Source organism: Canis lupus, chromosome 31 (genome assembly GCF_011100685.1).
Source record: "Canis lupus familiaris isolate Mischka breed German Shepherd chromosome 31, alternate assembly UU_Cfam_GSD_1.0, whole genome shotgun sequence".
NCBI classification, from domain to species: Eukaryota; Metazoa; Chordata; class Mammalia; order Carnivora; family Canidae; genus Canis; species Canis lupus.
The window spans coordinates 693,223-710,064 of NC_049252.1; the positions used below are offsets into that span (position 1 = coordinate 693,223).

The following is a 16,842-nucleotide window of genomic DNA, read 5'->3' on the forward strand; positions in this document are numbered from 1 at the left end:
AAAGTGGAAAATAGCACACGAAATCAGTCTTAGGATTACAGATGCCAAGGAAAGAGAGGGATGGGCAATAGTTAGAAACAAATAAACCAGGAACACAGAGGGAAAGCTTATGCACAAAAGAGAAAAGATCATGGAGAGAGATCAAAGATAAAGAGACGGGGGATAGTTACTGGATTGAAGTCTCTAAAGTGGTTGGAAGGTATGGAATTTAGAATAAAGGGAAAATCTTTATCCTGGCTCTTAAATGGTCATTCTTCCATTGAGAGGAGATAGAAAATTATAGCTTTGGTGTTTTGATTGTAGTGGCTTCCTTCAACCCCAGCTAACTCAGCCCTTAACATCTCTCTTCCCTAATGGGTCTGTTCCTATCAGGAATTATTATATTATTAAGATTCCTTTGGAGTCAGCCTTTTTGGAGGCTTAATTCTGGTTTCTTTCCAGAATCTCAAAATAAATACCTTTGCTTTCTGAAAGAAATTGATCAACAATCAATCACAGTTAGTATTTCCAGATAGTATTCTCACAGATAAAATAAATTCTAGAAAAATATCAAGTAAATAGAAATATAACAAACTGATTTTTGATAAAATATTCTTCAATTATAAAAACATTTTATCTGCCTTAACTCAAGGGAGGAGGTAAACACATTCAGTGTAACTTAATCCAGGGTAATAGGTTAAGTACCATTTATTTTTTAAAAAATATGTCGTTTTTACAAAAGAGACTATGAGGCAAGAATTTAGAAAATTATTAGCCAATATATAATATGCTTTCAAAATAATCTAATAATAAATTATCAAGAAGCTTTTGAAGTCTTTAAGATTCATCTATTTCTTTTTTAACATTTATAAGATACATTTGTTATTTTTCTGACCAAAATGCAATGATTTTTAAATATCCTTAAACAAATCACTGAAAAAAAGTATTCAAGAAAGCAAAATATAGATGAGAAATTTAATCATTAGATTTATTTTATACCAACCCTACATTTAATCTAGAAAACAAACAAACTCTGAATGAAGTGATACTAAAATGCTAACCAAATTATTTTACCATAAACCTATTACATGCACTTCAAGATTCCATACTAGGAATTTTGTTAAAATCAGTTAAATTGTTAATAATAATATGTAACAGGGCACAGGAACACATGTCATTAGATGTGATCCTTGCCTCCTACCCTCAGATTTATGTCAGAATAAAGCTGACAATTCTCCCAGGCTCTGAGAACATTCCCATCTCCAGAAGCAACAAAGATGCCCTGTCACACAACTTTGTAGAATTTGTAATAAAACGAAGCCTAAGATAAGTGAGGAATCCCTAATTATAACATGTTGTAATTACTAATGGGGCGTACATACATACTCAAATGTTTTGCTTACAGAAGGCACAAACTATGAAAGGATATGCTTTTTGAGTAAAAACAAAGAACTAGCTGCTCTCTTTCTTTGTTTGTGTGCACCATAGAGCTAAGATGAAGATGCACCCAAATTCACTGTCTACTCCTGTGACGAAAAAAAATTGAAGATAAAAATTTTAATTTGTCTTACTGTATACTTTCCAGCTATTAATGGAGGTGTAAACTTTAAAATGGGTGATAATAGCAGCTATCAAAGCAATATTCAAGCATGGTTTCAAGGATGCTTTCAGGTTTAGAGTTTACCTTCTTTGTAAAAAATCTTCTCAACGTCAGTGGTTGAGCATCTGCCTTTGGCTCAGGGCATGATCCTGGAGTCCCGGGATTGAGTCCTGCATCGGGAGGGATCCATCCCTGCATGGATCCTGCTTCTCCTTCTGCCTGTGTCTCTGCCTCTCTCTCTCTCTCTGTGTGTGTCTCTCATGAATAAATAAATTTTAAAAATATTTAAAAAATTACAATGATGCTCTATCTCAGGACTTTTTCTGGAACTCCTGGAAAAGAGGTTTTCTATTCTGTTGGTATTGCTAGGCTAGCAAATGATGAACTTGGAGTTGCTATGACTATTTCTAAAAGATAATGAAGGCTGATTAATGAAGCTATCAGGGTAAAGTAGAGATGAGAATATGGAGAAAAATTGAACCTTTATTGTGTGTGACTTTGAACTTATGGCCTGTTCAGTTATTTGAGTCAAATTCTTTGTTTAAAAGATTTAATTTATTTATTTGAGAGACAGAAAGCCAGAGAGCACAAGCAGGGGGAGAAGCAGAAGTGAGAGGTAGAGGCAGGCTCCCTGCTTAGCTGGGCTAAGGGCTCCATCCATGGGATGCTAAAAAATAAGAAATAAATGCTAATAAAATAAGTCAGCGAAAGACAAATGCCATATGATTTCACTCATATGTGAAATTTAAGAAAAAGATCCAAACAAGAAAGGAAAAAAAAGAGACACTGAAAAACCCAGGCTCTTAAATACCGAGACAAACTGGTGGTTGCAAGAGGGGAGATGGGTGGGGGATGGGTGCAATAGACAAAGGGGTTTAATTAAGAGTAACACTGAAAAATCCAGGCTCTTAAATACCGAGAACAAACTGGTGGTTGCAAGAGGGGAGATGGGTGGGGCATGGGTGCAATAGACAAAGGGGTTTAAGAGTACACCTCTTGATGAGAAAATGTATACAACTGTTGAATCATTATATGGATAAACTGAAACTAATATAACATTCTATGTTAATTATACTTGAAGTGAAAGAAAGAAATAGCATAAAAAGTTTAAAAAAGGTGTGATGAATGCATTGATATTAACTGTATGAAATGCTTTCCCTATAATCTACACAGTATTATTTTGGTGTAATGATACTATATTAATAGTTCAAAGTTAAAAGTCATTACCATTAATTGATAATTATAGAACTAAGGATAGGAATGAGTAGATATTGGAGTACAAAAGACTGTGATTTACTTGTATGCAGTGCTGTCAGCTTCTCAGAGTTGGGGGCATAACAAATATAACTTGAAGTTATAATTTGATAGGCTATATTAACATATCAATAAATATCAGTCCTTAGTAAGTTGAAAACATTAAATTTAAAGTATTAAGTAATTCTAAAAAATTAAAGCATTAAGGAATTCTACAGCTTCTCTTAAGTCAACACTTGCTGAATATTTCTATTATCCAAAAGCAATGACTTGTTTTAATGGGGGGAAAAATCAGTGGTAGATAACAAAATATTTTCCAAATAAAAGTTGTGTGACTCTATGAAGAACAAATAAAATCTGAGCAATTATTCAGACATATTATTGTGTGACTCAGCACAAAAAAACCAAAAACTAGAAGAAGAAATGGCCTTCCTTATATTGAAAACAATCATCTCAATGGGAGAGACAATCTTTTTGCTAATGGTACTTTTATGAGTATACTGAGTTAATTCACAATTTTAGTTCTCTGTGGGAACAACAGAATTACTGCTTTCTTCCTAAAGCTGTGAGTTGGTTGCATAGAATCACGAAGAATTCCAAAAGAAGCTAAGCACTAGTATGGAATCCATTTGACCAGAGGGGCTGTATATCCACTGGCAGACAATAAAATATATGTCGACTGCTCTGCTGATAGTAAAGGGAATGAAAAATATTTCCTTTTTAGCCTGGTAGTACCATGAAGAACAATCAGGATAGACAGTGAAGGTATTGGTTTAGGTTTAATGCTTCTGATCCTAAAACTATCAAGCTAGGATTATTTGCTCTGGTGCACTACAACTAACGCAAAGGACTGAGAGTGCCCTGACGAATGTTTCCAATTGGTTTTAGAAAGTGTGTACTCAAAGAGTACAGATTAGTTAACAAGCGTTCTGGGAAAGATTTCTTCACAAGGAATCAAAATGTATCCAACTAATGGTTCAATTTACTCCTAATTTGGAAATTTCTTTAGGAGAATGTATGATCTGTCATAGATGAAGTTCATGTTAGGAAGGAATTTGGTTTCAGTATAAGAACTGGGAAATGGCATTTAGTCTTTTATGATAGGTATAATACTTCTTGAATTAGTCCTGGAAGGAAGTACAGAAAATTGAAAAATAAATAGCTGAGAGAATTGCTAATTGCCTTATATGCATGGTCTTCTTTCAAGTTTTTTGAAGTAGATACCAAATACTGCATTACTATATAAATTGGGCACATATAGATTCTTTAACTTGAGAAAGTATCATACCTGGTTATGTGCTAGAGTAACAGTATATTGTGTGTGTGTTTCTGCACACACACACACACACAGGACACCTTACAGTTCTAATTTAGAAATTCAATTACATATCACATGTAGTTTACTGATTAAGAGTACTCTCATCTTGGGCTTTATATCCAAATATACTACCTCTGCCCCAGAAATACAATAAGTGAATTAGGAACATGATTATCAGCTAATTTGCAACAGTTAGGATATTCATCTTACTAAGTAGCTTCTTTTTTTAAAATTTTTTTATTATTTTTTTATAATAAATTTATTTTTCATTGGTGTTCAATTTGCCAACATACAGAATAACACCCAGTGCCCCTCCCGTCAAGTGACCCTTTCAGTGCCCATCACCCATTCAACCCCACCCCTCACCCTCCTCCCCTTCCACCACACCTAGTTCGTTTCCCAGAGTTAGGAGTCTTTATGTTCTGTCTCTCTTTCTGATATTTCCCACACATTTCTTCTCCCTTCCCTTCTATTCACTTTCACTATTATTTATATTCCCCAAATGAATGAGAACATATAATGTTTGTCCTTCTCCGATTGACTTACTTCACTCAGCATAATACCCTCCAGTTCCATCCATATTGAAGCAAATGGTGGGTATTTGTCGTTTCTAATGGCTGAGGAATATTCCATTGTATACATAGACCACAGCTTCTTTATCCATTCATCTTTCGATGGACACCGAGGCTCCTTCCACAGTTTGGCTATCGTGGCCATCGCTGCTATAAACATCGGGGTGCAGGTGTCCCGGCGTTTCATTGCATCTGAATATTTGGGGCAAATCCCCAACAGTGCAATTGCTGGGTCGTAGGGCAGGTCTATTTTTAACTCTTTGAGGAACCTCCACACAGTTTTCCACAGTGGCTGCACCAGTTCACATTCCCACCAACAGTGCAAGAGGGTTCCCTTTTCTCCACATTCGCTCCAACATCTCCAACATTTGTGGTTTCCTGCCTTGTTAATTTTCCCCATTCTCACTGGTGTGAGGTGGGATCTCATTGTGGTTTTGATTTGTATTTCCCTGATGGCAAGTGATGCGGAGCATTTTCTCATGTGCGTGTTGGCCATGTCTATGTCTTCCTCTGTGAGATTTCTCTTCATGTCTTTTGCCCATTTCATGATTGGATTGTTCGTTTCTTTGCTGTTAAGTTTAATAAGTTCTTTATAGATCTTGGAAACTAGCCCTTTATCTGATAGGTCATTTGCAAATATCTTCTCCCATTCTGTAGGTTGTCTTTTAGTTCTGTTGACTGTATCCTTTGCTGTGCAAAAGCTTCTTATCTTGATGAAGTCCCAATAGTTCATTTTTGCTTTTGTTTCTTTTGCCTTCGTGGATGTATCTTGCAAGAAGTTACTGTGGCTGAGTTCAAAAAGGGTGTTGACTGTGTTCTCCTTTAGGATTTTGATGGAATCTTGTCTCACATTTAGATCTTTCATCCATTTTGAGTTTATCCTTGTGTATGGTGAAAGAGAGTGGTCTAGTTTCATTCATCTGCATGTGGATGTCCAATTTTCCCAGCACCATTTATTGAAGAGACTCTCTTTTTTCCAGTGGATAGTATTTCCTGCTTTGTTGAATATTAGTTAACCATAAAGGTCCACTTCTGGATTCTGTTCCATTGATCTATGTGTCTGTTTTTGTGCCAGTACCACACTGTCTTGATGACCACAGCTTTGTAGTACAACCTGAAATCTGGCATTGTGATGCCCCCAGATATGGTTTTCTTTTTTAAAATTCCCCTGGCTATTCGGGGTCTTTTCTGATTCCACACAAATCTTAAAATAATTTGTTCTAACTCTCTGAAGAAAGTCCATGGTATTTTGATAGGGATTGCATTAAATGTGTAAATTGCCCTGGGTAACATTGACATTTTCACAATATTAATTCTGCCAATCCATGAGCATGGAATATTTTTCCATCTCTTTGTGTCTTCCTCAATTTCTTTCAGAAGTGTTCTCTAGTTTTTAGGGTATAGATCCTTTACCTCTTTGGTTAGGTTTATTCCTAGGTATCTTATGCTTTTGGTGCAATTGTAAACGGGATTGACTCCTTAATTTCTCTTTCTTCAGTCTCATTGTGAGTGTATAGAAATGCCACTGATTTCTGGGCATTGATTTTGTATCCTGCCATGCTACCAAATTGCTGTATGAGTTCTAGCAGTCTGGGGGGGAGGCTTTTGGGTTTTCTATGTAGAGTATCATGTCATCGGTGAAGAGGGAGAGTTTGACTTCTTCTTTGCCAATTTGAATGCCTTTAATGTCTTTTTGTTGTCTGATTGCTGAGGCTAGGACTTCCAGTACTATGTTGAATAGCAGTGGTGAGAGTGGACATCCCTGTCTTGTTCCTGATCTTAGGGGAAAGGCTCCCAGTGCTTCCCCATTGAGAATGATATTTGCTGTGCGCTTTTCGTAGATGGCTTTTAAGATGTTGAGGAAACTTCCATCTATCCCTACACTCTGAAGGGTTTTGATCAGGAATGGATGCTGTATTTTGTCAAATGCTTTCTCTGCATCTAATGAGAGGATCATATGGTTCTTGGTTTTTCCCTTGCTGATATGATGAATCACGTTGATTATTCTACGAGTGGTGAACCAGCCTTGTGTCCGGGGGATAAATCCTACTTGGTCATGGTGAATAATTTTCTTAATGTATTGTTGGATCCTATTGGCTAGTATCTTGTTGAGAATTTTTGCATCCATGTTCATCAGGGATATTGGTCTGTAATTCTCCTTTTCGGTGGTATCTTTGGTTTGGAATTAAGGTGATGCTGGCCTCATAAAACGAATTTGGAAGTACTCCATCTCTTTCTCTTTCCAAACAGCTTTAGTAGGATAGGTATGGTTTCTTCTTTACACGGTTGATAGAATTCCCCTGGGAAGCCATCTGGCCCTGGACTCTTGTGTCTTGGAAGGTTTTGATGACTGCTTCAATTTCCTCCCTGGTTATTGGCCTGTTCAGGTTTTCTATTTCTTCCTGTTCCAGTTTTGGTAGTTTGTGGCTTTCTAGGAATGCGTCCATTTCTTCTAGATTGCCTAATTTATAGGCGTATAGCTGTTCATAATATGTTTTTAAAATCGTTTGTATTTCCTTGGTGTTGGTAGTGATCTCTCCTTTCTCATTCATGATTTTATTAATTTGAGTCTTCTCTCTCTTCTTCTTAATAAGGCTGGCTAATGGTTGATCTATCTTATTAATTCTTTCAAAGAACCAACTCCTGGTTTTGTTTATCTGTTCCACAGTTCTTCTGGTCTCTATTTAATTGAGTTCTGCTCGAATCTTTATTAACTCTCTTCTTCTGCTGGGTGTAGGATCTATTTGCTGTTTTTTCTCTAGCTCCTTTATGTGTAAGGTTAGCTTTTGTATTTGAGTTCTTTCCAGTTTTTGAATGGATGCTTGTATTGCGATGTATGTCCCCCTCAGGACTGCTTTTGCTGCATCCCAAAGATTTTGAATGGTTGTATCTTCATTCTCATTAGTTTCCATGAATCTTTTTAATTCTTCCTTAATTTCCTGGTTGACCCTTTCATCTTTTAGCAGAATGGTCCTTAAATTCCACATGTTTGAGGTCCTTCCAAACTTCTTGTTGTGACTTAGTTCTAATTTCAAGTCATTATGGTCTGAGAATATGCAGGGGACGATCCCAAGCTTTTGGTATCAGTTCAGACCTGATTTGTGACCCAGCCTGTGGTCTATTCTGGAGAAAGTTCCATGTGCACTTGAGAAGAATGGGTATTCAGTTGCGTTTGGATGTAAAGTTCTGTAGATATCTGTGAAATCCATCTGGTCCAGTGTATCATTTAAAGCTCTCATTTCTTTGGAGATGTTGTGCTTAGAAGACCTATCAAGGGTAGAAAGAGCTAGATTGAAGTCACCAAGTATAAGTGTATTATTATCTAAGTATTTCTTCACTTTGGTTATTAATTGGTTTAAATATTTGGCAGCTCCCACATTTGGGGCATATATATTGAGGATTTTTAAGTCCTCTTGTTGGATAGATCCTTTAAGTATGAGATAGTGTCCCTCTTCATCTCTCACTACAGTCTTCGGGGTAAATTTTAGTTTATCTGATATAAGGATGGTTACCCCTGCTTTCTTTTGAGGACCATTTGAATGGTAAATGGTTCTCCAACCTTTTATTTTCAGGCTGTAGGTGTCCTTCTGTCTAAAATGAGTCTCTTGTAGATAGCAAATAGATGGGTTCTGCTTTTTCATCCAGTCTGAAACCCTGCGCCTTTGATGGGGTCATTAAGCCCGTTCACATTCAGAGTTACTATTGAAAGATATGAGTTTAGTGTTATCATGATATCTATTCAGTCATTGTTTTTGTGGATTGTTCCACTGGACTTCTTCTTAAAGGGGAATTTTAAGAGTCCCCCTTAAAATTTCTTGCAGAGCTGGTTTGGAGGTCACATATTCTTTCAGTCCCTGCCTGTCTTGGAAGCTCTTTATCTCTCCTTCCATTTTGAATGAGAGCCTTGCTGGATAAAGTATTCTTGGTTGCATGTTCTTCTCATTTACGACCCTGAAAATATCCTGCCAGCCCTTTCTGGCCTGCCAGGTCTCTGTGGAGAGGTCTGCTGTTACCCTAATACTCCTCCCCATAAAAGTCAGGGATTTCTTATCTCTTGCTGCTTTAAGGATCTTCTCTTTATCTTTGGAATTTTCAAGCTTCACTATTAGATGTCGAGGTGTTGAATGGTTTTTATTGATTTTAGGGGGAAAATATCTCTATTTCTTGGATCTGAATGGCTGTTTCCCTTTCCAAATTAAGAAAGTTTTCAGCTATGATTTGTTCAAATACATATTCTGGCCCTTTGTCCCTTTCGGCACCCTCGGGAACCCCAATTAAACGCAGGTTTTTCTTCCTCAGGCTGTCGTCTATTTCCCTTAATCTATCTTCATGGTCTTTTGTTTATCTCTTTTTTTCTGTTTCCCTCTTTGCCAACAACTTGTCTTCTATGTCACTCACTCGTTCTTCCACCTCGTTAACCCTCATCGTTAGGACTTCTAGTTTGGATTGCATCTCATTCAATTGATTTTTAATATCTGCCTTATTGGATCTAAATTCTGCAGTCATGAAGTCTCTTGAGTCCTTTAGGCTTTTTTCTAGAGCCACCAGTAGCTGTATAATAGTGCTTCTGAATCGGCTTTCTGACATTGAATTGTAATCCAGATTTTGTAACTCTGTGGGAGAGAGGACTGTTTCTGATTCTTTCTTTTGAGGTGAGGTTTTCCTTCTAGTCATTTTGCTCAGTGCAGAGTGGTCAAAAACAAGTTGTATTGGGAAAAGGAGAAAAAGCGAGGAGTGAAAGAAGGAAAGAAAAGAGAAAAAGAAAAAAGAAAAAGGGATGAATAAAAGAAAAAAAGAGGAAAAAAGAAAAAGAAAGAAAGGAAAAAAAGGGTGGGGGAAGCAATCAGAAATCAAAAAGAAAAAAAAAAAACCCATGGGGGAGTATCTTCTGATTCTGTATACTTTAAGTCCCTTGACCTCCCCTGGACCTTGTCATTCTAGCTGGTCTTCTGGGGGAGGGGCCTGCTGTGCTGATTTTCAGGTGTTAGCACTTGGGGGAGCTGCTCTGCCCCTGCCTGGTGCAGGGCTCAGTGGGGGTTGTTCACCCCGTGAGGCCCCAGGAGGAACAACCGCAGTGGCGGGGCCAGCTCTGCAGCCCTGGAGTCAGCCCCGGCAGTAGCTCCGCAGCTCTCCGTCTGCAGGGCCTGGAGGCTCGGGGCGGGGCCGCTGATCTGCTCAGCTGGGGCAGGAGCGTCCTCGCTGTCCTGGGCCCTCCCGGCCTCTGCCTGTCCCGGGGGAGGCCGGATCCTGGGCTGGGTCCTGGCGCCGAGTGCTCCGGGGCCTGCGCTGTTGGATTCGCGCTCCGGCCCTGCAGCCCCCTCCGCGGTGCCGCCCCCGAGCCCCCCGAGCTGCTCCCGCCCCGCAGCCCCCTCCGCGGAGCCGCCCCCGAGCCCCCCGAGCTGCTCCTGCCCCGCAGCCTCCTCCGCGGAGCCGCCCCCGAGCCCCCCGAGCTGCTCCTGCCCCGCAGCCCCCTCCGCGGAGCCGCCCCCGAGCCCCCCGAGCTGCTCCTGCCCCGCAGCCCCCTCCGCGGAGCCGCCCCCGAGCCCCCCGAGCTGCTCCCCCCCGCAGCCCCCTCCGCGGAGCCGCCCCCGAGCCCCCCGAGCTGCTCCCCCCCGCAGCCCCCTCCGCGGAGCCGCCCCCGAGCCCCCCCAGCTGCTCCCGCCCCGCAGCCCCCTCCGCGGAGCCGCCCCCGAGCCCCCCGAGCCCCCCCAGCTGCTCCCGCCCCGCAGCCCCCTCCGAGGAGCCGCCCCCGAGCCCCCCCCGAGCTGCTCCCGCCCCGCAGCCCCCTCCGCGGAGCCGCCCCCGAGCCCCCCGAGCTGCTCCGGGTCCCCCGTGCGCGCTGCAGCCCTTAGGGAGCTCCGCGCACTCTCCCGGGGCGCAGGTGTCTGTTAGTGTCCCCGGAGCCCGAGGGCATCCCCGCCCTCCCGGGTCCTGCTCCACCTCCCTGGAGCCCCTTTCCCCCGGGAAGGTCGGTGCAGCTCCTGCTCCTCCGGGACGGGGCTCTCCTGTCCTGGGGACACTCGCCCCGGCCTCAGCCCGGCTCCTCGCGGGCCCCTCCCCCTCGGAGGCCTTTTGTGTCTTTATTTCTTTTTCCCCGTCTTCCTACCTTGATAGAAGCGCGAACTCTACTCAGTGCAGCATTCCAGCTGGTCTCTCTTTAAATCTCAGGACGAATTCGTAGATTTTCAGGATGATTTGAAGGTTATCTAGGTACTTTGGTGGGGACAGGTGATTGGGGACCCTACTCTTCCACCATCCTGACTCCTCCTCCTTTACTAAGTAGTTTCTTGCCATACATAAAAACAAAATGTTCTCCCGAGTTAAGTGTCTAATCTATATATTTTTTAAAGATAGAACAAAATAACTTTCCTTTAAAATTAAAATTAATAGAATTTATTTTTTATTTTTTAAAAAGACTTTATTTATTTATTCATGAGACACACAGAGAGAGGCTGAGGGAGAAGCAGGCTCTCCGCAGGGGGCCCGATGCTGGACTTGATCCAGGCATTCTGGGATCACGCCCTGAGCCAAAGGCAGATGCTCTACCGCTGAGCCAATCAGGCATTCCTAAAGTTAATAGAATTTAGCATGTGAACTCCTATTCCTAAGTTGCTTATTTAAAATGTAAGTGGATGCTTTTTCAGAGTGAAAAGTTAAGAATCTGTGTAGAAGTCCAAGTTGTATGAATATAGAGAGGACTTTTTTTTTTAAGTCCTCGTTGTAATACTGTCCCAACTCAGTAGTTCCCAACTCAGAAGTTCTGATCCATGAGGTCAGGAACAAAGCCAAGAATTATACTTTTTTTTTTTTTTAACAGGTGGATTAGGTTGTTTTGATATAGTAAGCACAGGGGCAACATTTGGGAAACAGCTTTAAGAGGAAAACAGTTAATGCTTTTATTTTTATTTTTCCAAGTTCCAGTTTGGGAACATTCTAGGCACTTAAAAGAGACAGAAGTCTGTTTGCTCTTAAATGCTTTTATTTATAAACGATTTTCAAGTAATCAGAGTCCAACAGTGTAAATAATGGCAATTTTCCAAGCAATTTATAGCCAGGATAAAGAACACCACAAAGACAGATAGTATTATCCTTTGCAACTTCAGTCTAAACAAGATGCAAAAATCTCTCATTCAATGGCCTTTCCTTAACAGTTAAAGAAAAGGGGTTCTTGATTCAGACTCTCACACCCTAAAGAAGAAACTTCAAGTAAGAAATGGTGATTTCAAGACACTTAAACTGTCATACAAGGCTGAAGTTTGCCAGTTTGAAGGCAAAACCAAACAAAACAGTAAACAAAGAAACCAAAACCTTGCAAATATTTTTTTCTACTCATCCATCATTCAAAGGCTTTTTATTACTGGTATTTTGATACAAGTTTTGAGTATCTCAAATATAACTTTCAAACATTATTTTGCTATAATATGAACTCTTGATAACGTCAAATGTGAAACCTTTGGGTGATCTGAAAAAGGTTGAGCTTTATTCTGTGAGAGTGACAAAGATTTTTGCCTCTATTATGACTTCATTTGCAGAGTATACACTCTCATGATCATTTCCTTCAAGAAAGAGTATTTCTGTGCATGTATGTACATGTCTGTCTACATATACATCATACATGTTCTAGCATTATATGAATTATTAATTGTATCTATCATCACATTCATTTAATGAAGGAAGTACTTATATAAATTCACTTTGCCTTTAACAATGTTTTTCAGACTCACACAAGACATGGATTTTAGTTCAGTTTATTCACTGTGAGTTTTCTTCTAGCCTTGGGGCAGGTGTCACAGCGTACTGGTTAAGACCACAGGCTTGTGGCATTAGAGTCTGCAATTCATACTGATTGTGTGACCTTGGGAAAGTCATGTAACCTCCCTAATTTTCAGTTTTCCTATGGGGGTGTTGACAGTTCCTATCATGCTGTTAGTTATAATAATAGTGCATGTGGATGATTTTAGTACCTATTTTCATGTGGTGGTGAATAGTACAATAATCCACAGTGTAAGTATAGTTTTTTAGAAGTTAACAACGTGACTCATTTACAAATTTAAGTTAAATATAGGTCCAAGATTTTAATCAACATGCTAATTAATGGATAAACCAATCAGATGGCAGGGCTGACTCACAGCATTTTGAGGATCTGGGTATTTGAAACATTATTAGGACAAGATCTAGGTAGGATTCAACACTGATTAATGTCCTATTGGGTAATAATCCATTACAGTTTGGTTTGTTTTTCTTCAGAAAACAGAAATTATTTCTCTGTTGGAAAAACATCTGCAAGTTAACATGTAACCAAATCTGGAATTTTCATGAACAGCAGCGTTTTGACAAAGCGCATTCTCTAGATTATTAAATAATTTGGAGTGTGCCTGTTAGATATTAAAATCATGCTCCCTTGCTTTGTTTATATAATTTTTCTTAATATCCTTTAAAGTACAAGGACCCTATAAAACTTAGTTACTAATATTTTTATCACTACTGGTACTTGGTAGGCCAAAATATTTGTGCATTCCAACTAGGTTTCACTTTTCTGTATCATGATATTTGTCCATCATAACAGCAAATTCCTCTCATTTATATAAGAACATCTAGTTATTTAGGCTCTTCTTAGGTCACACAATGTGCCTACTGTGTGCAGGAATCAGAAGGATAACTATTGATTTACTGTATATATTGTCCAATTGATTGTTTTCTCATTAACCAATTATTTGTTGAATGTCAGATTCTGAGAATACTGCACCAAATAGGATACAGTCCTTTTCTTTTATGAAACTTTATCTCATGTTTAAGACCCATTTCTACTTCAAATGTGCCATAAACACCAACTAGAAAAAGAAACATGGAAAAGCATTTTTGCTACATGATCTAATTTTTATCCCCAAACTTTTTCATACAAATTATCTGGAGCAAGTCCATCAGTCTCCTAATTCAAGACATAGGTGGCAATATAATGCTGGTGCTCACATTTGTAGCTCTACTGCACATTCACTTTTTAAACCTCAAGATATTTTTGGGTATTTTAAAATAAAGCAACCAAAATTTAGTGAGATATCACTAAATACTCATTAAATGGATCCTCTCAAATCTATTTTACTACTACTATTAATTTCAAGATATTTGGATTCTCAATAAATAGGAATTTCTTTCCATAAAGTGGACAAGAGAAGTCATGAGTAATTAATATTGTTATAATGATAAACCTGAGCATAATAAAATGAGCTAATGAGTAATAAAATTGTATCATTATAATACATATCATTTACCTTATGTAAATACTCTTATACTCTTATGGCCAAGAGTATTCCTGCTGTTCTGAAAACATATCTATGAGCATATGCTGATAGACTCTTTGATATTCTTATACATTTCATTGAGTCCATACACATGGATAATTTTTATATTTAAAAACCTGCACACATAGAGGAGTTTAGAAATAATAAACGGACTTTATGCCATGGTTCTGAGGTAAGCTATTTTATATTTTCCCCAAAAATATTATCTGCAAGGATATGCACATTTTTGCACATGATTTAAGGGGCTTATAATACCTCTAGAATCATTTTCTAGAGTAAAACACTACAAAAAACTTGTGTCTATATTAAATATTTAAATGACCAGGGAGAGTTTTTTTAAAAAAATATGTTCTGCCAAATTATTTTCACTTTAAAATTTAAAATTCATTTTTAAAATCTTTTAATATGACTTGATTTATTTTATAAATAAGATTAAAAGTTAAGTGTGTTTAAATTAGGGGAATACTATTATATATGTTAGACTACTATTTTGGGGTTACAAATATTAAACTAGGAATAGTTAATCTTTTCGCTGAGATTATATTTACAGTTCTGTTGAAAATATTTCAGATTCTGCATGTTACATGCAAATATAGAATATTACTTATCCTCAAATGATAGTAAATGAAAATGAATACCCCTTCAGAAATTAGTGGCTAATTCTCATGAAGTCACCCAACCAAATTATCAGAGTTTCAAGACACAACTGAAGTTGTGCAATAGGCAGTAGGAAGTGTTGGGGAGTCTGTGGAGGAAGCTATGTGTGGTTGCAGGTTTCCTGGACTTTACCGGCTGGCTGGGTGGTGAGTCTTTTCAAAGGGATGGGTAGAACCAAAGATATCATCTGGAAAGATCTTATCAACTTTTTTTTGCATGCTGACTTTACACCACAAATAAAAACTGTTACTTGTCTACCTTTGAAATGGGACCATACCTACAAATGGTTTTCTGTTGATGAAAAGCACCTGAAAAAACCAAAAGGAAAACAGAAAATTTCTTTTTCTTTTTCTCTGTTTTGTTGCTCAGGAAGGAATGGACCTCAGACAGTATGAAATAGTTTTTTCACTGTTTGATTCAGAAAGTTGAATCAAAGATACTAATCTATACTTTCAAATGATAAGAGATAATCTTTTATAGAAAATCCACACACTCAAAATGTTTTGTATTTACTTCTTAGAATGTTCATTGCTGTAATAAAACCAAAATGAAAAATTATTTTATTTTAAAATTTCAGGGACTAGATGTGAATTTTCTGGGTGATTTAAGTCCTTTGGTTTCTGGTTTCAATCTTTTCTGTCTACTCTCTATTGAGTGCCTAATTTACCACTGATGACTTCATCCTCCATGGGTGAAGTGTCAAATACAAAAAGATAGAATTCACACTAGTTAATTCTCAACCCTGAGCAGCATTAAGAAGCTCATTGGGAAGAAATGTGTAATGTGCTCATTAAATAAAATTTTTGATTATCTATAGGTTTAAATTTTCCATTCCCCATTGCTATAGATAATTAAGAGTCATATTTATACTTAAACTTTGTTAGAAAATTCCTTTTAAAGTAATGAAAAGGAGCTAAAGATATTCTTATCTTCCCCAGGCATGAGACTAATATTTTTAATGATTCACTAATTGAACTTGAATGACACTCAACTCATGTTCTGTCAGGAAGTACAAAGTACAAGTTCCTCACTTTGTCGTTTATTTTATAGAGTGGGTTCTTGAAAATTTTCATACACAAACCGAAGAATGTAAAAACATAGATAACCTACCAAATTTCTTAGGAGATACGGCAAGATTTATAAAAAGATCTTAAAATAATGTAAAAATATAAACACATCACATGTATGGGAAGAGACCGTACAATTACCCTACTCCTCCCCATATAATATTATAAAAATTCTTCAAACATTATGGTCTAGATCTACCATATATTAGGCTTGCTGGCTAGAGGCTCAAATACTTTTCTCTCTCTGACCTTTTCCTTAGTGATGAAGACCCAGTGCAGGGAACCATAGAAGTTCATTAAGTTATCCTAGGAGAGAAAGATACAGATTGTGGATGTGTGTGGTCACCTTTGGCCTTGAGGCTAAATGTGGTACAATAGGGGGATGCTGGTTATTCCCACATCACCTCATCCTTTTCCAAGGAAGAAGTATTTCTCAAGGCTATAAAGGAAGATACCTCTTTCAGCACCAATTTGTAATATGAAAGAAATTTGGGAATAAAAGGTGAGGGATTATTTTGAAGGTTGATGAAATTATGCTTTAATGTTTTCTAATTTATTTAAATAAAGTGCCTAAAATATGATTAATTTTTACTAAGGGCGATTTTTTAAAAAAAACCAGGACTTTGAAATTTCTATTTTTTTAATTTTTAAACTGAAGTTCGATTTTCCAACACATAGTATAATACCCAGTACTCATCGCATCAAGTGCCCCCCTCAGTGCCCTTCACAAGTCACCTCATCCCCCTGCCCACCTCCCCTTCCACTACCCCTTGTTAGTTTCCCAGGGTTAGGAGTCTCTCATGTTTTGTCCACCCTCTCTGATATTTCACACTAATTTCTCTACTTTCCCCTATAATCCCTTTCATTATTTTTTATATTCCCCATATGAGTGAAACCATGTAATGTTTGTCATTCTCCGATTGACTTACTTCACTCAGCATAAAATCCTCCAGTTCCATCCACGTCGAAGCAAATGGTGGGTACTCATCATTTCTGATGGCTGAGTAATATTCCATTGTATATATAGACCACATCTTCTTTATCCATTCACCTGTCGATGGACACCAAATTCCTTCCACAGTTTGGCTATTGTGGA

At 38.4% G+C, this 16,842-nt stretch overlaps 1 protein-coding gene across 10 annotated transcripts in view; it reads right to left on the reverse strand.

Moving 5' to 3' along the window:
- HTR1F (5-hydroxytryptamine receptor 1F) overlaps positions 1-16,842 on the reverse strand; it is a 156,096-nt gene that overhangs the window by 105,873 nt on the left and 33,381 nt on the right. The window contains exon 4 of one of the 10 annotated variants that reach the window (XR_005382038.1): positions 11,628-16,052. The exons of the other annotated variants lie outside the window; for them this stretch is intronic. The gene's annotated coding sequence lies outside the window, so the exon portion shown is untranslated. Of the gene's footprint in view, positions 1-11,627; positions 16,053-16,842 lie in introns of those variants that run through there. 10 annotated transcript variants of the gene reach the window in all.